Consider the following 24,681-nt stretch of genomic DNA (forward strand, 5'->3'; position numbering starts at 1 on the left):
AATGTGTCCATGGTGACACCATTTTTTATTCACAAAAAGTGCAAACCCAACTCGTTTCTTCTTGCCACTTTTGGACCTGCTTCTGTCCGGCCGCACGATTTTAAATCCATCCAGTGCAACCTTGGAGTTCGATGTTTCCTGTCTAAGTCACGTCTCAGTAGAGCACGTGAGACTCCTGAGTTCATATTCCCCTTGGCTCCTGATCAGTGCTGAGAGCTCCTAAACACAATTCTCCAGCAATCTTACATTTCCATGATAATCAAAGGCAGAGAAGTTCTGTACTTTCATTATTGCAAAGTCAGGCACCTGCTCTCTTCCCCCAACATTTCCATCGTAGTTCTGCTGGCAGCCCGTCAATTAGCTCAAGTGCTTTGGGAGAGAAAGGGGGCAAGTCAAACAGCTTCTGTCACATGTACGTAAGTGCTAGTCTTTCCTCACAGTTTCTGTTATCCAAGTTATCAAAAAAGTACCAAAAAATAGCAACAAAATAGCAAACAACAATGTAGACAAACAAAAATGTATACGGGAGCTGCTGTTGCACCGGAAGTAGTGGTAGAAGATATATATGTGTTTGTGTACACTGCAAGTTCTGCAAAACTAAATACTAGATCTAAGACAAAAGCTCAAAAGAAAACCAAAAAACACTGAGTTGAACTCTGCTTAAGGTACGTATATAGTAGTTAATAAAGATTGAGGAAATTTGAATTTAAAATATTTGTTTTAAATCTTGGTGTAGGATTGAATCAAACAAGCTTATTAGGCTTTTTGGAACAGACTAGATATATATTGCTGAGCTTGGCTAAATTTTAACTAGTAGAGCACTGATGTATTGGGAGAGCCCATGTCCATGTATAGTTGCAACCATGAAAAATACATGGTGTGCCTCTTGCCTACAGTATTCCACATGGAATCTATTGTATTGCAGCTAGCAAAAATGAACAAAAGATTGCATCCGTGATAGATCATTGAAATGAAAAGTTCCAGGCTGCCTCAAGATCCTTTCCATAAATAACTAAATAAATAAACAATATAAATAAATGCAACTAAGTGAATTGTTTTCAAGCTCTGTATCTAAAATATGGACATCCAATTCACCGCAGTGCCATCTTAAGTACTGTGCATATAATGATGTTTGTTCAATAAAGTTCCCAATGCAACTCGTAGAAAAGAACTAGACATTTTGTTAATTTTTTTTTTTTTTGCATTTAAAGTGCTTTCTTTTACCTAAAATTTACTTCATCCCTCCAATGAATTCATCTAAAATACATGTGTACTAAAGCTGACATTGATTCTTTTGGCGAATATTTATTTTAAAAACAGGTAATTGCCAATATAATACACACACAAACATATTTCTTATGCAAGGAACAAAAACTGTGCTTAGTTTATCTTGTTATTGGTTATTGCATATATTCAAGAGTGTCAAATGGAAATATAGTTTAGTTGCTCATCAAGGAAAGATAATTGCAGGGAGAAAACAAACATAAGTAAAATAGTATTTTTTTCTACATGGTATTGATTGTTTTCTGCAATATGGCATGGCTTACCCACTTGCTCTTCTCTTCAGTATCACAACTAAGAAGTTCTTTTATCACCTCCCATTTCTCTATTGGTATCTCTTGTCTTTTACCAAACTGTGGCCTTTGTTTCTCCCATTATTCACTCTGTTCCTATTTGCCTTCTTAACTCTGCTTTTAAATTGCTCAGGCCTCAAATGGACAAGGTGGGGGAGGTGCTTGAATATTCCCATCCTTAAACACAGAGGCAGGTTCATGCCTTATTCAGGCTCGCGGGTAGTACAGGCGGTTAATTCCCAATTTTACAGATCGGGCCATCCCCCTCACTGACTTGACGAAGGGCAGAAAGAATCGTAGTGTTGTCTGAGCCAAAGTCTGTGAGAGAGCTTTCGCGGAACTAAAAGCTGCTTTATCATCATTCCTGGTTCAGCACAATCCTGACTTTTTTTAGGAATTTATTCTGCAAACAGATGCTAACCTTTTGGTTTGGGTGCAGTGCTCGCACAATGTTTTGAGGGAGAAGAGCACCCCATCACGTTTCTCAGAAGAAAGCTGCCATCCAGGGAGCGTAATTACTCGACTATTGAAAAGGAGTGCTTGGCAATTAAATGGGCGGTGGAGACCCTCCGTTACTATCTCTGGGGGCGATGGTTTACCCTGGTGACTGACCATGCCCTGCTACAATGGTTGTACAAGCAGAAGGATATGAACACCCGCCTCACTCAGTGGTCTATCAGTTTACAGGTATTTGCTTTTGATGTTTGCCTCCCGCCCTGGGCCGGTTCTAGACAGGCATATATGAGGGGGCAGACAGAAATGTGAAGGGGGCACATGGTGACGATGGAGGCGGGAAAGGGGTGGGGGTGCTCTGGATAACTGTTTTTGTCATGTAATTGGATTGCACTTTGTCAGGCCTCTGCCCTAAGACCGGTCCAACTTGGGTGTCCCACCTGAAGGCTAAGCTTCTGCTGGTGTAGCTCTTAGGGTCACTGAGGCACACAAACCCCCTGACCACAATAAGGTGGCAATCCCTCAGGAGGAAAACTGAAAAATAAAACAACAAAAATAAAATAAAATATTCCTCATCAAATTATAACAACTAAAAACATGACATTTACCTTAATTGTATGGCCTATATCAAATATATTCGAAGCCAACAATAACACTTCTCAATACTAACAAAACTAAAAAGGGTAGGCCAAGTTATAAAAAAAAATCAATTCACCAAGTCTTGAAAAATAAAATAAAGAATAAAATAAAATATCCATCCAGATCTTTACAACCAACAACATAAAAATGATCTTAATTGGATGGCCTAATTCTCAAATAAATTTGCAAAATAAAGTAAGAATAAAATAAGACCTCTCAATATAGCCAATATTTACAAAACTAAAAAGGTCTGGCAATTTATGCAACTCAGGAAAGGCTTTCTTGTACTCCTGCAGGAGTTTAAACACAGTGGACTGGTCTGTTTCCTTTGAACATTTTTTGAGCAGCAATCTGTTTTGCCACAAGAACTTCAATTTTCAGACTTACAACATCTGCTACAGTGCCAGCCATCACAGCAAGAGGGTGCAACAGGATGGGATCTAGAAAGGCACTTGATTTGGGTGCAAGACTAGATGTGGCTCTCATCAGGTCAATATTCTTGTGTGAAAATTTTGTTTCCATTTCTTATATGGCCCTGTCAAGGATTTTGAGCAGGGATCTTTTCAGAGACTGATGGTGGGAAATGGTAGGGTCACCAGAGTCTGTATGGCCCAAAGTTGAGAGCACAACACTTTGACCCAGGTGTTTGCTCATTGTTCTCCTTCTCTTTGTTGGATGTGACTCCTCCTCAGCAGGAGATGACACTCCCCAACAGTCATCCTCACGGATGTTTTTTAAGGAGTCCCGTGCTGCACTAACAACCTCAGAAGCACTGCACAGATCGACTGACTGAGACCGTAGAATAGCATTTGCTGGTTTCAAGACACCAAGCACCCACACTAGGAACTTTCCAATCTCAAAGAAGTGATGCCTTATAGTTTGGCATAGCAGGCCTGATGCCCCTTGCCCCAGTGCACAGGTCAACTGCAGCATCATCATCCTCTGTCATCTCAGATAGGATACTAAGGATTTGTTCTTGATTGTCCACAGTGATTGTCTCACCACATAGTGACTTGTCCATCTGATCTCAAGCAGCCTTTTTAGACAAGGTGCATCATGTTTATTGAGCACATAGTGGTGGTGAAAAAAGTTGTAGAGTGAACTAGATATCAATCAATCAATCAATCATTAACATTTCTCCAGTTTTGATGTCACTACACTGGTTGCCTGTGTCATTCAGGATTGACTTTAAAATACTGCTTATAGTTTATAAAGCCTTAAATAATCTCGCTCCATCTTATATATCGGAATGCCTGACACGTTATATTCCAAATTGTAACCTTAGATCCTCAAATGAGTGTCTCCTTAGAATTCCAAAAGCTAAACTTAAAAGAAGTGGTGAGGCGGCCTTCTGCTGTTATGCACCCAAAATCTGGAATAGCCTGCCAATAGGAATTCGCCAGGCAAATACAGCGGAGCACTTTAAAACACTGCTGAAAACACATTACTTTAACATGGCCTTCTCATAACTTCACTTTAACTTAATACTGATACTCTGTATGTTCAATTCTTCATAATAACTATTCATGGTGGCTCTAAAATCCGTACTGACCCCTACTCTCTCTTCTGTTTCTTTTTCTGGTTTCTTTGTGGTGGCGGCCTGCACCACCACCACCTACTCAAAGCATCATGATGCACCAACATTGATGGACTGAAAGCCAGAAGTCTACGTGACCATCATCATCAGGTCCTTCCATGAAAACAATAAATACAAAGAGGACTGTTTGATTTATGTTAGGTAGATTGCCCAGAGGGGACTGGGCGGTCTCTTGGTCTGGAACCCCTACAGATTTTATTTTTTTCTCCAGCCTTTGGAGTTCTTTTTTTGTTTTTTCTGTCCACCCTGGCCATCGGACCTTACTCTTATTCTATGTTAATTAATGTTGACTTATGTTTATCTTTTATTGTGTCTTCTATTTCTCTATTCATTTTGTAAAGCACTTTGAGCTACATTTTTTTGTATGAATATGTGCTATATAAATAAATGTTGATTGATTGATTGAACTAGATAGGCTAAAAAATCTTTTTGCACACGGCTCACTCTGCATGGCATGCAGAACCACTAAGTGCAGTTGGTGGTTGTAGCAGTGGATGTATGGGACATATCTGTCAAGCCTCTTTTGGAGCAGAGCTCTAACCCCATCATAACACTGGTTAAGTATACTGTCAGCACTGTAGCCAGCAACACAAAGGTGTAACAGTATCTCAGAGGTGATGTACTCTGCATCAAGTTGTTGCAAGTCGAGCAACCCAATAAGATGCTCCTCTGGCATGGAATTTCTGACAAACCGTATTATCACAGACATATTTTCCACATTGCACCTATCCCTGGTCCCATCACTTTTCAGGCAAACCCCTGCAGAATCAGCACTTTCATATTTTTTCCTGACCTTTCCAAGCACCATGTCAGCCAGTGTTTGGATAATTTCATTTTGGATATCCTTAGATGTGTATTTTGCATTTTATGGGACACCCTTAGCAATGCTTGCTAGCTTCTCATCCTTCTCTAAGGTATATTCCATCAGTTTTAGAAAAATACCTGAAGCAATGTCATCGTCATTACCCACTGCATCATGTCTCAAGGTTTCTGCAGTCCCACGGAGCCCCAACTCATTTACACAGAGAAACCTTATAGCACTACCAATACTCTTGACATAATAATGTTTTTTTTCAAGTTGTGTTTTACCAACCAACATTGAATCCACAGTCTCCCCCGTGGCCTCTCTGCTTTTATGCTCAGTCCAAATGGTTGAAGCTTGCACATAGCTGTGGCTGGACACATGCCTCTGTAGCCCCTTGTCTCGATCAAGTGCTGCTTTCCAGTTGTTAAAACCAGCTAACGTAAAAAACTACATCCCTCTCATTAACAGTGCTGCCATATTTCCGACATGGGAAACAGAAGCATGCGTCCCACACAACAGAGTACTCCAGCCATGGTCGTGTGCGGTACCAGGCAGGATTGAACGATCTTAATGTTGTACCACCAAATACACGTTTGGGGTAACTACCCAGTATTGGCTGGGATGGTGTATTACCATTTAACTCACTGGGTAGCTGAGTGGGTTGCTTTGGGGCAGCAATTGTTGGCAGAGGTACAGGAGAAGCAGTGCCTGTTGATGCCACAGGAGTAGATATGCTAGTTGCTGTCTCTGATCATTGCTACTGTTATTGGTACAGGCAGGGGCAGCGTCACACTTTTTAAAAGCTTGGGAAAAAGGATGCATCTCACAGCATTAACTTTCCCTTTGTGAACTGCTGGAAGCTGGAGAGGAAAGTAATTAAGCTTTACTAAAATCGCTGTGATTTCATCAGTATATGAAACGAGAAAACTGTTGAGTGCAGAGTTGAAAGCTGGGGAGGGGCTTTGTGTCGGGGTCTGACAGACAGACACGGGTCCTCCAGTCGGTTCTATGCAGCAGCAGTGGTGCTTGTGGGATCGAGAAAGAAACACTTCACTACCAGACTGAAACTGTGAGAAGAACAATGGACTAGTCTCCCATTGACTGTACAAATATAGATGTATTTTTTAGTTGTTGTTAATTATCTCACAAGTCGCTATGATTTTGACGACAGAAATTGCTGCTTCCTCAAAGCCTGCCGCTGTTGCGCAGCCCTGCCTACTGAGAAACCTGACACCGGGTCATTTGCATACTAACAGTGATTGGATGTTTAGCTGGGGTGAAGGTGAGTGGGGAATCTCTGCGGAGTCACAGTGCTGTGTGAGCTGCGGACAAACAGTGCACAGAGGGAAAGAGCGAACAAGAGGTGAAACCTATCATCTCATTTGTGCCTTTTCCAGTGGATTTTTCAGCTACTGTAGTAAATCTTGTCCATATTCAGTTTGTGGATAATCTATTATTTTCTCTCTCAGCTTCTAAAAGTTTGATTTAAGGGGGCAGGATGTTTGTTTAAGGGGGCATTGCCCCCCCTTGACTCAGCGTAGAGCCGGCCCCACTCCCACCTGGCTGAGCCCCTCTTGGACAGTCGCTTTGCCCACACTGGTGTGAACAAAGCTGCAGAGGGAGATGTAAACTTTGTAAACTCTTTTGAGGCTCCCCCCAACTGGACAACACGCTGAAGAGCATCCCAAAGTGCAATTGCCGCGTCTGTGGAAGACAGCATATCGGTCCCCAGGGAAACCGTAGGCTCCCAGCGCTGCAGCAGCTTGTCGCGAAAACAAATCCTAAAAGATTATGGTCGCGCTATGAGCACCTGCTGTCGATGGATGAATCAAGAAACATTATAAATGCAGGGAACAGTATTACTTGGCCATTGATCTGAGGCCTCATGTATAACGCCGTGCGTAGAACTCGCACTATAACATGGCGTAAGCACAAAAGCCGAAATGTGCTTACGCACAGAAAAATTCAGATGCAGGAATCTGTGCGTACTCCAACTTCCACGTTCTTCCGCTACATAAATCCTGATCAGCGTGAAAACTAGCGCTCGTGCACGCGCTTTATGTAACGCCCCTACTCCTCCCAGAATTACGCCTCTTTGAATATGCAAATCAATATAAATCGCCCTTAAGTGCAGCCTTCTGTGAAAAGACAATAGGAAAAGCATGGGGGAAAATATAAGAATTTCAGCGAATACCAGGTGGAGGCAAAGGAAAAACATACTATTTGTTCAAATAAACCGTAGTATAATCAACAAAAGGAAGTTGATCGAGTGACTTAGCGTGTTGGAGAAAGTTGAAAGCTCACATTCACAAAATCGCACAGTGCCGGAAATAAAAAAGAAGTCACATATCAAAGTCGCCGTGAAAAGCCGAGTTGTAGCCCACTGTCTGAGTGTCATATGAAAGCTTATTCGGGTACAGAGAAAAAAGGCACACAGTGGGGAAAAAGCACGAAATGTCAACTTCAATCTCGACATTTCCACTTTAATCACGTAGTTTATTTTGTCATTAAAGTAGAACATCATAAACTTCATCTTAAAATCGTTTAATTAACCAGTTTCTCAAATCACATCGTAATTAAAGTAGCACGTTAAATGCTTTGTTTTGTATTTGATCTTCTATGTGCCTATGTGTGGGAATCACTACTTGCTTCTTAAACCGGCTCGCTTCCTCCAACTGGACACAGAATCCATGACATTCGTGATATTACAGCTCTCTGAATAACTCAAACACTGAGATGTATACAGTGATATCATTTTCATGATGATAGGAGTTAAAGCGTTATTAAACATGTGTTTCACTTCGATGAAATAATTTATTGCAGCAGTACTCAGGGGCGGCTCTAGGCTTGTGGTGGCACTGGGCAGAGGAAGAATCGGTGGCTCCTTCGCTTGCCCGTCAGTAAGGTAGCTTATGCACGGTGGATGGCTATGTCCATTGCAGACACTGCTTAGCCGCCTCGTGCTCATGACACAAGCATTTAACTTTTGCCGAAATTTGTCACTGCGTTTTTAGCTGTGTTGTTATTTTCTCTTTCTGTTTTATATTCAATATATATTGGCGTAGCCATCACTGCAGTCAGTGCTTTTCTTTCCAAAAGTAACCGATCGCCATACAATCAGCTCTGTAATAGACGTTAAGCCATCTGTAAGCTTAGCGCCGATCCTTCAAAACGTGTAAAGAACATTGAAATATCTTTGTAGTACATGTTTGATTATTCTATCCTTAACGACACTCCCAATGAAGAATATAGATTATTTAAATGAAGTTAAAGTTTTATCTGTATAATTTAATAAACATATTTTGCTGCATTTCATCTTAAAAATGATATCATCATCATATGTAAATACGCGCTTTATAAAGTGGCTCAGGTTGTGCAATATTATAACTATAGTGCAAGTTTACAGTGGGGTGATTGTATTTATAAGTACAAACAGTTCTACAAGGTGCAATTGATTGAGTGCATTTAAAATTCTTGGGATGAAACTGTTTCTGAACCACAAGGTCCGTACATTAAAGGCTTTAAAACGTTTTGCAGTGGCTGAGACAGCATGTCCATGAAGCTGTATACCGATAATTCTCTTTCCGATCAGCTGCTGCTGTGATTCACACTCAGATACAGTGATATATATACTCCAAGTGGTGCAGTGAGAGAAATATGGAAAAAGATGATCAGCTGTGGCAACTCCTAACGGGAGGAGCTGAAAGAAGAAGAAGAAAAATAAGAAGAGGAAGGTGCAGTGAGAGTAACAATGATAAATCAGTTATGGTATTTGGAATACTATGGCTGTTCCCTGGACCATTATATTGTTACAAGTTAATTACAATCAGATGCGTTACACTAAGAAACAATATGCAGTTAGTTTCGGTGTATTTATAAAGCCGCGTCATGAAAATAAGGAGTAATCACACAAGAACAGTAGCACTGCTTTGACGCTGGGTGCCGCCAGTCTGCAAAACCGAGCAGAGAACTTGCGTACGACAAGGCATGAGGTACCGTGGAAAAGTGCGTGGCTTTACGCCAAGTGTAGGTTTTATACATCGCGATTTGAACGTGGAAAAGTTCTTACGCAACATTTCTGTGCGTACGCACCGTTTATACATGAGGCCCCTGGTCATGACCCTGCCTGATTGCTGTGTCTGTGTATAGGAGAGATCCCGTTACAATAAATAACTGAGCGGTTCCTGTTTCAAGGTGAATAAAGCTGTTTTTTCTAAAATACTGAGACTCAGCCTCATGTTTTGGGGTGCAAGACAGGGATTCTGTGACAATGCGGGTTCTGCTCCGCGCTCCCATCCGCTGTTTGGGAGCCCTTCAACCCAACACCGTCGATAATGCTACTGAGATGAGCTAGACAGTGGAGGCAACAACATAGCAAGGGGATGGTACAAAAAGAGCAAAACTGCTTTTATTAAAAAGACAATCAAAAAATAGTGTTCAAATAAAATGCAGTGCTTTCAAAAGTGTCTTCATTAAATAAATAATCCAATAAAAAAAATGTGGAAGTTAAAACACTACAAAAAAAAAAAAAAACAATCCTTTTAAAATGAGGTTAAAACGTTTATCAGGAAGCAGTCTTTAAAATCAATAACAAGCCCGGTGTCTTCTTTTAACTAGCGACTCCCCTGCTTCTGCCTGTGCAGGCTTCGCAACAGGGGAGCCACTCTACCTGCAGCTGACCTTCCTTCCACTACTGATCTGGAGGCGTCCCGATCACTGGCTTCAGTTCCGCTCCCTCCAGACCGCGACATGGGAATTCCTCTCACGGCCAAGGCTCTCACGTGGAGGACACCACATCCCAAATCCTGACTCCCTCTGCCATCCGCGGCCCCATGCGGAGTCACCCGTCTCCCAGTCACTTCCATACTTCCTACAACAAATTCTATGGGAGCGACAACAACTACTTTGCCCTGGGTGTCGGCCTAACTCAGCTGCCTACAAGCGCTCTCTCGCTTCCTGTAACCTCCGTCCTTTTCGTTCTCTCTTTTTTTTTTTTCCTTTCCCCTTTCTGACAACCGGCTCGCGCTTTTTATACTGCGAGGGGCCATAGCAGCTGCAGCACATTAGCCACAGGAACAATCACGGATGTGGGCAGTTCCTCATCTGTGCACTAGGTGAAAAACGCCCACACTGCAGATCACCCCGTGGCTTGCTATGGCCCAACGCCCCCTCGCTAAGCCGCCACGAGTGCGGTGATTATTTATTTAAAAAAACGGCCTTTACTCAGGGAGCTGTGAACCCATAACACCACAGAATCATCCGTCACAATATGCAGAGTTAAACTTCAATCCAAGTCATTCCTTGCTAAGAGCTTGAATAACTAAGGTCCTAAATTTGCTTTAATCTTACTAGATTAGGGTTTATAGCTACTCTGATATTGGCAAAGCTCTGATCTTTCTGCCTTTCAGAGTCATATCTTTTTTTTGGCAGAGGGTCAGTCAATCCTGTTAATATTTTGGCATAATTACTAAGTACAATTCCTAAAATAAAACTTTTTATATGAAGCTCACCTTGATGGATGAAAAAAAAGATGGCCCAAACATCCATATGATAGTACTGGCTTTGGCGGGTATGCCACAATAACATTTAACAGCAAAGGTAGCTGGAGTGGATTCCTTCTATTTGATTTTTCTTTCTTCTTTTTGTTTTTTTAATCTTTTGATTGCTTCCAGCCTGTCAGTCAGTTGTGTAATCATTATCCTTCATCTTTGCCGATTTTATTCTTTGTCCACAAGGATTCCCAAAATGTGCTTTAAAATGTGTAAAGTAATCATTATATCTTAGATTCTCAATGTTTTCATAAAGAAATCTGAAAAAGCAGCCAGATTATGTACTAAAATCATCAAGATTTTAATTTTGTATACTAAAGAAACCAGTTGGCAGCTTCTTGAGTAAGGGAAAAATGCAATCTACTATTTTATCTCTATTATTCTTTGCTGTCTTTTCCGGTTCTTCAGTGGTGGTGATCTGCAACACCACCATCTGAACAAGGCACCATGCAGCCCCCTGGAATGAAGGTGGGTGTCCCAACTGTCCACAAATAGTGACGTAGCTAGAGTTCGTGCTGCCTGGGGCAGGGCAGTGCTTCAATTTGCTGCCCTCCAACATATCTGAATATGTTAACCTATTTAAATAAAAAAATAAAATGACGTATAGAGAAAAATTAAGATAAATTTTGCATAAATTTATTCATATATAGATAAACAGCAGTAATTTTTCACATATAATTATTTATAAGCATCAACTAGACAAGACTATAGTATAGACGCACTGATAAGCTGTGTTATAATTATCATTTCAATATAATTACGCTGTGAAAATGAGAACCAGTGTAGTGTACAAGTGATAGGTGGAAATTTTTTCTGCACAGAGTAAGATCGCATTTGGATTGATAACGAAACGAAATTATGAATTGTAAATTAGTTGCTTATATTCTTAGAAATTATTATCTGTGTAATGTTTATGCTTATTTTTGTTATTGCCTAATAAATTTCAACTGCTGTGTCTGATGCCGTCACAGTAGGACAGTCTGAAAATTATTTTTGAAGCATTTGTGGATAAAATACTTTTTTCATGCTTACACACAAATTGTACTGAGCCTTTTGGCCAATAATTCCGTCCCCAAAAATGTGATGCCTGGGGCGGACCACATGCTTCCGCCCACCCCTAGCTATGCCACTGTCAACAAGCCAAAAGAAATCAAATACTATCATGTGAAGCATGAAAACAAAGAGAAGTGATTTATGAACATTTATGTTAGGTAGAGTGCCCAGTGTGAAATGGGAAGTCTTTCTGGCCTTGGAACCCTTGCAGATTTTTTTAGTTTTTCTCCAGGATAACTAGAGTTTTTTTGTTTTTCTGTTCTCCCAGCCATCTAACCGTACCTTTTTCTTTGTTACTTATTCTTTCATATTATTGCTTATATTATTGCTGACGAGGTAAGAAGACGATATCGGGGAAGCCAAGCCGGCGCAAAAAAAAAGATAAGATAAAAAGGGAGACAACTTGAGTGAAAATGGCGTTATAAACCGTTGGTGCCTTCTGTGATCCTGGGAAATGTGAACTCACTACCAAATAAGACTGGCTGTGCTGGTGAAAAATGTCAGAACCTACAGAGAATGCAGCTTGCTGTGTTTTAGTGAAACGTGGCTAACAACTACCATCCCAGATGCTAACTTGGAGCTACCCGGGGTATAGCACAGTTAGCGTGGACAGAGACGCAAGTACCTGCGGGAAGAAGAAAGGAGGAGGACTCGCTCTCTATGTCAATACAAAGTGGTGCAACTCAGGACATGTAAACGTTAAAATCTCCACTTGCTGCAGGGACATCGAACTGTTGGAGAAGTTGCAGAACAACAGCATGAAGGAAGTGTGGGATGGGATGAAGGTTATCACTGGCTGCAGCTCGAAGCGGGGTGCCGCCATCAAGACAGATGTGGACAGAGCAAACCAAATGAATAACTTCTTTAATAGGTTTGATCACCCTAACCCACTCTCACCTCAGAGTACTGCATCCTCCAACCATCCTTCTGCTGATACCAGCATAGCTGAGACATCCCCACCCACAATTACAGCAGCCCATGTGAGCAGAGAGCTGAGAAGACTTCGTGACAGCAAAGCAGCGGGTCCAGATGGTGTATCGCCACGATTGCTGAAGGCCTGTGCGTTGGAACTGGGGAGTCCTCTACAACACATCTTCAACCTGAGCCTGGAACAGGGGAGAGTCCCAAGGCTTTGGAAAACATCTTGTATCACCCCTGTCCCAAAGGTATCACGTCCTAGTGAGCTGAATGACTTCCGGCCTGTTGCTCTGATGTCACATCTGATGAAGACCATGGAGCTTCACCACCTGAGGCCACAGGTCCGCCACACCCTCGACCCTCTGCAGTTCACATACCAGGAGAAGGTGGGAGCGGAGGATGCCATCATCTATATGCTACACCGATCCCTCCCACACTTGGACAGAGGCAGTGGTGCTGTAAGAATTATGTTTTTGGACTTCTGTAGCGCCTTCAACACCATTCAACCTCTGCTCCTTAGAGACAAGCTGACTGAGATGGGAGCAGACTCACACCTGGTGGCATGGATCGTGGACTATCTTACAGACAGACCTCAATATGTGTGTCTTGGGAACTGCAGGTCTAACATTGTGTTCAGCAATACAGGGGCACCGCAGGGGACTGTACTTTCTCCGGTCCTGTTCAATCTATATTGGAGGAGGAGTACAGAAAGTTAATCAAAGACTTTGTTAAATGGTGCGACTCAAACCACTTACATCTTAACACCAGCAAAACCAAGGATCTGGTGGTGGATTTTAGGAGGCCCAGGCCCCTCATGGACCCTGTGATCATCAGAGGTGACTGTGTGCAGAGGGTGCAGACCTATAAATATCTGGGAGTGCAGCTGGATGACAAATTGGACTGGACTGCCAATACTGAGGCTCTATGTAAGAAAGGTCAGAGCTGACTATACTTTCTGAGAAGGTTGGCATCCTTCAACATCTGCAATAAGATGCTGCAGATGATCTACAAGACGGTTGTGGCGAGTGCCCTCTTCTACGCGGTGGTGTGCTGGGGAGGCAGCATAAAGAAGAAAGACACCTCACGCCTGGACAAACTTGTTAAGAAGGCAGGCTCTATTGTAGGAGTAAAGTTGGACAGTTTAACATCTGTGGCAGAGTGACGGGCACTAAGCAAACTCCTGTCAATCATGAAGAATCCACTGCATCCACTGAACAGTGTCATTTCCAGGCAGAGGAGTAGCTTCAGTGACAGACTTTTGTCACTGTCCTGCTCCACTGACAGACTGAGGAGATCGTTCCTCCCCCACACTATGCGACTCTTCAATTCCACATGGGGGAGGAAATGCTAACATTACTCAAAGTTATTGTCTGCTTTTTTATTTTTATTTTTCATTTTTCATTTTATTACTATTTAATTAAATATTGATTTTTTGTATCAGTATACTGCTGCTGGATTATGTGAATTTCCCCTTGGGATTAATAAAGTATCTATCTATCTATCTATCTATCTATCTATCTATCTATCTATCTATCTATCTATCTATCTATCTATCTATCTATCTAATCTTACTTTTTTTGTTTCATATAAGTTTGTTTATGTCGTAAAGCATCTTTGTAAAGCTACATTGTTTGTATGAAAATATGCTATATAAATGAACGTTGTTATTAGTTTCTACCATTGTTTGTCCAGATTCTAATGATGAAGAGTAAACTTGTCAAATGTCAAAAGAGAAAAGCATGAATCAGCAGACAAATTGTAAAATACAAAGCCTTGACATGTTTAACACTTTTTACAAGTAGTCAAATATCTAAATGCTTTAGGGAAAAAGAAACTTATTTCCTACTAAAATACATTTAACTCTTACTAAACGTCAGGTATTCTCATTACCAAGATGGAAATATGCACATGACCAAATGACAATTAATTAACACAAGATCTCCTGCAAGAAAACATGAAAGAAAAATCAGAGGATTAAATCTGTCTAGCTGTACTGTCAGCAAGTCCAGAGCAACCCATTACACATGGCTATTTTTATTCAGGCACAGATATTAATGGCGTAGGCATTTGTCACTTCTAAAATGAATATATCACTACTCCTACAAGACATATTCCTTCTTGACAGTCAAAATATCTTTCAGATGAATATTATAATGCAAATATGCTGTTCAAATCTGGCTAACCATCAAGCATTATGTCTTCCATTTAGGATAAAACTTCTGTCATCAAACTAATGGGCTAATGACAGCTGTCTAATTGCACCTGGTAGCTGTGCAATGCAACACAGCTCATCCCTTATATGATGCCTTTCACAGAATTCCACCCAAATATCAAAATTTTAACAGAATAAAACATATGCTATAATATAATAAAAATAAAACATATGGCATAAGGATTTCAATTCTGTTTGTTATGCACAATACAAACATGTTTAGTCCAATTAAACTAGAAGTAGTGAAGCAAGTGCATCTAGTCAAAGAAGATACCTTTTTTTGCTTAAAATTAATTTTTTATTGAAATTACATTAATGTAGAAACAGACAAGAATAAAATCTGCACCAGTTTTAACTTAATAGAAAACCAATCGTGATGATCATCCAAATTCAGCCCTTTACATTCATTACCTGCATGTCTGCATTTTAATAGAAAAGACCTGAATAGCCTAAGAAGAAAAGAAGCAACAATACAGCCAGTCACACTGAAAAAGAATCAGTGATCAATAGGTATTAAATAAAATATTCAAATGAAACAACATATCTCCTGTGGTAAGCAGGTGTAGTGGTACATAGAAGGTCCGTACAATCAGTTAAATCAGGATGGCAAAACATAAGAAATAAAGACACAGTTTATAAAACTTAGTACAAATAAACAAGTATAAATAAACAAGATGATTTAGGAAGAAATTGATTATTAAATATATACAGTATCTTTATTAACTTCATGTGACTGAAAACATGTTTTTGTAGTATGCAACATATTTTATTTTTCTTTTTAAATGCTTTTATGGTATAACATTTTGTTCATTGAAATCCAGCACTTTTGAACATGGACTCATTTGCTCATTATATTGTAGGAAATGGCATTGTTGCATCATGCTGTTAATTCAATAAGACTGTTACATTTACATTTTAAAGATGCTTTTCATTGGGGTTATTTCTAGTGTTGATTGGTGTAACGAGCCAAATAGTTTTTTTGCAGTGAACATACTGTATTCACTGGTGACCTTGTTCCTGGAAATTCAAATGTGGCCAGCTTAGACAAACATTTTTTTCCCAGCCTCCCATGATGCTTTACAATGCCAGCCTGATATCACAATGCTGTAGCAGCCATGTGCAGAACTTTCATACACAGGTATGAAAGATACTGTATAACAGATCACTGCCTGCATAGCTTTGTAAACGCCTGATATCACAACTCGATCTAGCCGCATGCATTTAAAAAAAACAAAAACCTGCAGCATTTTCATTTGAGGGGTACATTATCTGACCATAATAAGAATATTATGAGTAGTGCCACTTGATATATAACACTGATGTGTGCTCAGCCTCTCGTGCAGTAACATATGGATAATTCTGCTTGTATAATTAGCCATGTGCCACTACTAGTCAAAACAAGCCTTAAAGAGGGTTCTCTCTCTCCTTGTGTCAGAAGGAGAGCCTGTGAAATAATAATAATAACAAAAAATGTATTACTACTTACAAGGCATTCCTATCTTCATGATGGAAGAAAAAAACTGCAAAGTACCTGCACTGACAGAGCGGAAGAAAAAGAAGCCACATATTCAAACAAGTCAGCCAGTCACAGGCAATGTACATTATATCAAATGTTTGGTTCCTGGCATCTAACAAAAACCTTAATCTGACTGAAGTTTTTATAGGTGATACCATACAGCTGTTATGAGGTATCCTTAGGCTAGGCCTCCTATCTTGCAGTTTCCACTTTAAAATGGGATTACAGTGAGAATATTTAATATTTAATAAAGGCAGTCAAAGATTACACTTTCCACCACTGTGTATTGCTAGTTTCTGCAACTTCAAGCTGCAGCTGTAGGATATCAAAAATATTTCCTAACCTGGTATTGACACTGTTTTAACACAATACTTTTACCAATACTTGTTGGCATTCCTCTGACTCCTGCGTTAATATACAGAAAATGGTGTGCACTGTGAGAAACAGTTATTTGATGAATGTCTAATAATTTCAGAAAGAGGGGAGTGGCTGAAAACCATAACAATCCACCTAAAAAACTGGCATTATAAGCAAAATGAATACAGTATATACAGCACCACCATTACACAAGTATTACTTATACACTTTTTGTAGAATTATTAATAGCAATAATTATCATAGACCATTCACAGGTCTACAAAAAAAAAAAAAATTTCAGGTGCCAAGGTTTTTTTTAATGGATTTAGGGTATTTTGAGGGTGCTGAATTCAAAAACCCCGTTACTTTTGCAGAATTGGTTCTAGTTTTTTGAGATAATGGACATCCTTGAAAATAATGCATTCCCCCAATGCGACTTGTGTGTGATAACAAATGCAATAGCTTTTGGTCTGTCTTTTGACTCTTTAACAGTGTCTTAGGTAATGAAATATCCCATATAAATATTTTGTATTTCAATTTGTAGGCCTACAATGCTATAAAAGCGACTTTTTGAAGGAGAATTCAACTGTGAATTTTATGAGGAAAGAAGTCGACTACATTATAAGTTTGTCAACCCAGTCTTGGTTTATACCCAAAAAGTTCTGTCTTAATAACTATATAAATACATGGAAAAATTATGACTTCATCAAGAACAGCCTGCATCAACAATCCTGATGTATTCTGCTACATCTGTGGAGAGTACATGGTTGAAAAACAAAGAAGAAATATCACAGACTTTGTGCATCGAGTATACCTGGCTTATTTTGGAGTACATCTTGGAGACCAGGATAAGCCTTGGGCTCCACATATGGTTCGCAAAACATGTGTGGAGCACCTACAACAGTGGACAAAAGGTGAAAGAAAAAGTTTAAACTTTGGTGTGCCAATGGTATGGAGAGAACCGAAAAACCACCATGACGATTGTTATTTTTGTGTTGTAAAGATTAAAGGCTTTAATCGTTACAAGAAAGCTTGGTGGGATTATCCTGATTTGGAAACAGCAAGATGACCTTTTCCACGTGGCAATGATGTTCCCATACCAGTGTTTACCAGACTACCAAAGCAGCCACCGTCAGACTCTGAAGAGAGGCAGAGATTGGAGTGTATGGCAGGTAGTAGCAGTGGAAGTGAATTTGAGGGAAGCTCTTCAACGCCTCAACCATTAAGCCAAAAAGAACTCAATTACCAGACTTACATCTGTCCAAGCAAGCATCTGAACTTTTAGCATCCAGACTTAATGAACAAAATCTTATAAAGGCGGAAGTTATAATTACAGCCTATCGAACAAGAGAAGAGAGGCTTCTCCCATATTTCAACCAAGAGGAAGAACTTGTATACTGCAATGAATTGAAGTCAATAGGAAAGGAGGAGCTGAACTAGTTTTTAGTCAATTATAATGGTACAATTGTCTTTTAAATGTTCCTGAGAGTTAGGGAAGCCTTTGCCAACTATGCTGGACCGATTGAGGCCAGAAATGTGATCTGAATTATGAGGCAGCAGTGGTAAACACTGTGTCACCCTGCCTCAAACAACAAAAAAATAAATTAATAAATGGAAAGAATACCACAACAAAATACAAAAAACAGCCACAAACCAGCATAAGTAAATAAAATAAAGATCATCGGATTCACAGAGGTTCAATCTTGAGGCACATACTGGCTGTGCGATGGGATGGACTTCAATATCTGAAGTCATGGCTCCAAGTGCAGCTGCAAAATCTTTTTTGTTTGCTTATTATCTAGATAGTTTTCTTCCATCAAGAAGATGCTATTATATATGGAATAGTACATAGTAGCCTCTCTTATCTTTTACAAGGCATCTTTTTTATCACTACTTCTTAGGTTTCTTCCGAATATAAGGAAATGCACCCTTGTGCTTGGAAGTAATCAGGTCCTAACAGGAGAAAAGTTCAATTGGACCAATGAGGGGGAAAGGAGCAGGGGCTTGAGTCACAGTGGCCACCTGTGTGTGCATGTTCCTGGTTAAAAAAACAATCATAAGCAGAGCACTACTCTATCACAAGGGCATTCCCATGCACACCAGGTTCATTCAGAGTTTTAATTTAACTTACCCTGCTGATTCTGGGATAGGGAGTACATCTGACTACCAACACGTAGATGGATGTGGAAACATCACACACACAATTTCTGGACCTGGATTTGAACCTTGAAATCTGTAGCTATGAAGTAGCAGTGGTTGTTGGCTTACATTTTAAACATTTTCTTTAACAGAGACCAAATCTTGCTATTAAATAAACATGTCATTTATTATGTGGTTTTAAATACTGCCTAGAATTCTGTCCATTATCTCACTTTTACTTTTCATGTTCTTCCAATATGAACTCTGTGCTGTCTTTCACCATGGACCTGGCATATTCTTGAAGGTGGGGGCATGACAGATGGTTGTTTTCGTCTGTCATTTGCCTTGTTTAATTTCTCAGAAAATGAACAAAAGGTTGTTTGAAGCAATGTGTGATTGTACAGTTAGTTCTCAGTGTTTTCCTGTTACTTATTTCTAAATGTTTAATTCAAGCAGCTGCTTTATGATAAACACACACAGATGCAAATTACATCAATCTGAGTGTTTTTTTTTTTGTTTTTTGACAGAATGTATTGTTATTTGAACCACATAGTTAATTAGTACCTAGTTAAAAAAAAGAAAGCAATTAAGGTTACACCATTTTAAAAAAGCAGGCAAACTAAACAAAGAAATAGGGTGAGGCTACATAGGTCGAGAATTAATAGCTATGACTGTTTAAAAAACAGACAACATACATGGTGGGCAATCCATGTGTTTGTACATAGAGCTGGACCAAGCCATTTATTTACGTATATGGGAAAATCATTTAACAGCAGAGATTGAATTCTATTTAAAACATTGTTTGGAAAGAAAGCTAAACTCTCAGTAGCTTTAAGCATCAGAGTTTAAAGGAATAATCGTGATTGCCAGGATAAGTAGTACAACACATTTTTTAACAGTTTAAGTATTCACATTTAGCATGCAGATAAAGTAGGAAACAGCAACATTTCCATAGGATTTCTTTTAGTTTTTAATGAGTGTGTGAAAGAAAAACTGTACAGTAATTAGTTATTTATGCTGAGTTGTTAACTACAGTCATTGAAATCTTCAGTTACCAGTGGTGCCTTCAGGTTCCTTTTATTGTCTTGGCCCAGTAGCTAACTGGGTGGGGCACATGAAGAATAAAAAAAATGTAAATACCAATAAAGAAAACATGTTAAAAAATAATCCATAATGGTCGGTACTGTAGCAGTCTCTTATAATTTTATCTAATGTTACACATCCATGGGAGGCAGTCGAGGGGCTTGACTAAATGTGTGGTTATACTGGACCAAGGATTGGTAGTGCACTCTAACGCCCTTTTTCCTTCGTCTATGGATCAACAGAAGAAAAGACTATCTAACCCCACTTCCGGTTCCTCAACACACCTTTCAGCCAATCCCATGCCTGACCTCACTTCCAGGTGCAACCCAAATGACATGCCTTTTTCTGTCTATCCTCAATAAAACCCCCTGCCCTCTGTATCCCATTTAGTCCTTTGTTTAATACTTGTTTGCAAGTTGATCCTTACTTTTCCAAGTATATGGGGTGGGGATCCCCAAACCTTTTTCTGAGTCTGTGTTTCTTGTTACACTATGCAACATAAACGTATAACAAGGACAGATGAGAGCAATAAAATGAAAAAACATTGCCAAAATATTTAACATACAAATGTCTTGTTGGTTGATTGTACATATGCATGCTCAACTTACAATTTATAGTTCTATCTTTAAAATTAAAATAAACATATTTCCGGTGCTGCAGCGAGTGGCAGCCATTCCCGCAGCTCCGTGTATGTTTTCTCTATTTTTCTCTATCTGATCACTTCTATCACTTTCTTTTATGTGGAATCGCTCCCTGGACACTTTTTACTATTTTTACTACTTGAGATGGATTTTTACACGCCGAGACTCGCCTATTCAAATAGTCAACTTAAAGCACTGAGAAGAAATGCCCACGCCAGAGTGGTTCCCTATTTACCTGGCAAGGTAAGAAGACGATATCGGGGCAGCCGAGCTGGCGCAAAGATAAAAGATAAGATGAAAGCCAAGCAGCTTCAGAGAAAATGGCGTTATAAAATGTTGGTTCCTTCTGTGATCTGGGGAAATGTGAACTCACTACAAAATAAGATCGACGAACTGGCTGTGCTGGTGAAAAAATGTCAGAACCTACAGAGAATGCAGCTTGCTGTGTTTTAGTGAAACGTGGCTAACAACTACTATCCAAGATGCTAACGTGGAGCTACCCGGGTTTAGCACAGTTAGAGCAGACAGACGCAAATACCAGCGGGAAGGAGAAAGGAGGAGGACTCGCTCTCTATGTCAATACAAGGTGGTGCAACTCAGGACATGTAAACGTTAAAATCTCCACTTGCTGCAGGGACATCAGAGAGTTTGGACACATGATTGTTGTTATTGTTTACATCCCCCCTCAAGCGAACGCGGAGATAGCAAGTGACGTCATTCATTCCGCAGTGGCTAAGTTACAAACGCAGCACCCTGAGGCACTTGAGCTAATCTCTGGAGACTTTAACCATGTAACGCTGGATAAAACATTACCTGCCTTCTTCCAGTATGTGGACTGTAACACCCGGGTAAATAGGACTATTGACCTACTGTATGCAAACGTTAAAGACGCATACAGTGCCACCCCGCTGCCTGCGCTTGGGAAAGCAGATTATAACCTGGTTCTGCTTCAGCCTTGCGCTACCTACAACCACACGATCATTCAGGAAGTGGTCCCCTGAGGCAGAGCAGGCTCTGAGAGATTGCTTTGGAATTACAGACTGGGATATACTGCTAGGGTAACATAGTGAGAACATTGAAGAAGCTGTTGACTGCACAACTGATTACATAAATTTCTGTATGGACATTGTAGTTCCAGTAAGAACAGTACGCTGCTATGCTAACAACAAGCCATGGATTACAAGTGACATCATAGCCTTTTGAACCAGAAGAAAAGGGCTTTTAAAGACGGTGATCAGCATGAATTCAAGCATGTACAGAAGGAACTCCGAGTCCAGCTCAGGGCGGTGAAAGAGCAGTACAGGAGAAAGCTGGAGCAGAAGTTGAAGAATAACAGCATGAAGGAAGTGTGGGATGGGATGAAGATTATCACTGGCTGCAGCTCGAAGCGGGGTGCCACCATCGAGAGAGACGTGGAGAGAGAAAACCAAATGAACAACTTCTTTAATAGGTTTGATCACCCTAACCCACTCTCACCTCAGAGTACTGCATCCTCCAACCATCCTTCTGCTGATACCGGCATAGCTGAGACATCCCCACCCACAATTACAGCAGCACAGGTGAGCAGAGAGCTGAGGAGACTTCGTGCCAGCAAAGCAGCGGGTCCAGATGGTGTATCGCCACGAATGGTGAAGGCCTGTGCGTTGGAACTGGGGAGTCCTCTACAGCGCATCTTCAACCTAAGCCTTTAACAGGGGAGAGTCCCGAGGCTTTGGAAAACATCTTGTATCACCCCAGTCCCAAAGGTATCACGTCCTAGTGAGCTGAATGACTTCCGGCCTGTTGCTTTGACGCCACATGTGATGAAGACCATGGAGCGGCTGCTATTTCACCACCTGAGACCACAGGTCCGCCACGCCCTCGACCCTCTGCAGTTCGCATACCAGGAGAAGGTGGGAGCGGAGAATGCCATCATCTACATGCTACACCGATCCCTCTCACACTTGGACAGAGGCAGTGGTGCTGTAAGAATTATGTTTTTGGACATCTCTAGCACCTTCAACACCATCCAACCTCTGCTCCTTAGCGACAAGCTGACTGAGATGGGAGTAGACTCACACCTGGTGGCATGGATCGTGGACTATCTTACAGACAGACCTCAATATGTGCGTCTTGGGAACTGCAGGTCTGACATTGTGGTCAGCAACACAGGAGCGCCACAGGGGACTGTACTTTCTCCGCTCCTGTTCAGCCTATATACATCAGACTTCCAATACGACTCGGAGTCCTGCCACATGCAAAAGTTCGCTGATTAAACTGCTATTGTGGGCTGCATCAGGAGTGGGCAGGAGGAGGAATACAGGAAGCTAATCAAAGACTTTGTTAAATGGTGTGACTCAAACCACTTACACCTTAACACCAGTAAGATCAAGGAACTGGTGGTGGATTTTAGGAGGCCCAGGCCGCTCATGGACCCTGTGATCATCAGAGGAGACTGTGTGCAGAGGGTACAGACCTATAAATACCTAGGAGTGCAGCTGGATGACAAATTGGACCGGACTGCCAATACTGATGCTCTGTGTAAGAAAGGTCAGAGCCGACTATACTTTCTTAGAAGGTTGGCATCCTTCAAAATCTACAATAAGATGCTGCAGATGTTCTACCAAACGGTTGTGGCGAGTTCCCTCTTCCATGCGGTGGTGTGCTGGGGAGGCAGCATAAAGATGAAGGACACCTCACACCTGGACAAATTTGTTAAGAAGGCAGGCTCTGTTGTAAGAGTAAAGTTGGACAGTTTAACATCTGTAGCAGAGCGATGAGCATGAAGCAAACTCCTGTCAATCATGAAGAATCCACTGCATCCACTGAACTTCGTCATCTCCTGGCAGAGGAGTAGCTTTAGTGACAGACTTTTGTCACTGTCTTGCTCCACTGACAGACTGAGGAGATCATTCCTCCCCCACACTATGCGACTCTTCAATTCCACCCGGGGGAGTAAATGCTAACATTACTCAGTTATTGTCTGCTTTTACATGCATTTTTATTACTATTTAATTTAATGTTGTTTTTTTTTGTATCAGTATACTGCTGCTGGATTATGTGAATTTCCCCTTGGGATTAATAAAGTATCTATCTATCTATCTATCTAAAGTCTCTCGAGTGACTGGAATTTCATAGACATAGCTGCTCTCTGACAGGCTACCGCATAAACTTAAAAAAAAAACTACAACAAATTAGTAAATATTTAAGGACAGTTGGCATGTGCTTATAGCCATTGCATACTGTAATGGTGTCAGATTCCTCTTCTTGCCAGATCACTATAAGGATACAGTAGCTAGTGGGTGAAGACATGTAAAGACCCACAAAAAATACTGTATAATCTGAAATGTTGACACGTTAGAAACACAATCTATAAAGCTATAGCTTTACCAAGGTCTATAAAGACACAAATACCATACTGTTCATCTCTGTACTAGCAAAATTTGTCTTTTTTCTTATTATTGTAGTCCATATTCTATGCAACAGAGAAAATTAAAACTAACAGCAGTAACATGTCAAGTAATTAAGAGATATTTTAAAGGAAGTCCAAACTCTGTGCACATTTAATTTTTACTGTTAATGTATCTATCTGGCGGCACAGTGACGCAGTGGTAGCGCTGCTGCCTCGCAGTAAGGAGACCTGGGTTCGCTTCCCGGGTCCTCCCTGCGTAGAGTTTGCATGTTCTCCCTGTGTCTGTGTGGGTTTCCTCCCATAGTCCAAAGACATGCAGGTTAGATGCATTGGCGATCATAAATTGTGCTTGGTGTGTGTCCTGTGGTGGGTCAGTGCCCTGCCCAGGATTGGTTCCTGCCTTGTGCCCTGTGTTGGCTGGGATTGACTCCAGCAGACCCCTGTGTTTGGATACAACGGGTTGGAAGATGGATGGATGTATCTATCTTGTTAGTTCTTCACAATGAGTTGCAGCATGATCTCTGCTCAGTGTTCAACTGTAGTTGCAGTGTTAAAAATAAAATAATTTTATATGGACAGTGATATGAATTACAGAAAATACAGATAATGACAAAATGAGCTGCCAAGTTATCATTATTACTTTCTATGCACTTACATAAATTTTCTGTAATTGCCCTAATTTGCAGAATCCTTGCTCTCATAATTTCCCCTAAACAGTAACTCTTGGATGCTCCTGCATAAATAGAGAGATAGA

Source organism: Polypterus senegalus, chromosome 2, assembly GCF_016835505.1.
Source record: "Polypterus senegalus isolate Bchr_013 chromosome 2, ASM1683550v1, whole genome shotgun sequence".
NCBI classification, from domain to species: domain Eukaryota; kingdom Metazoa; phylum Chordata; class Cladistia; order Polypteriformes; family Polypteridae; genus Polypterus; species Polypterus senegalus.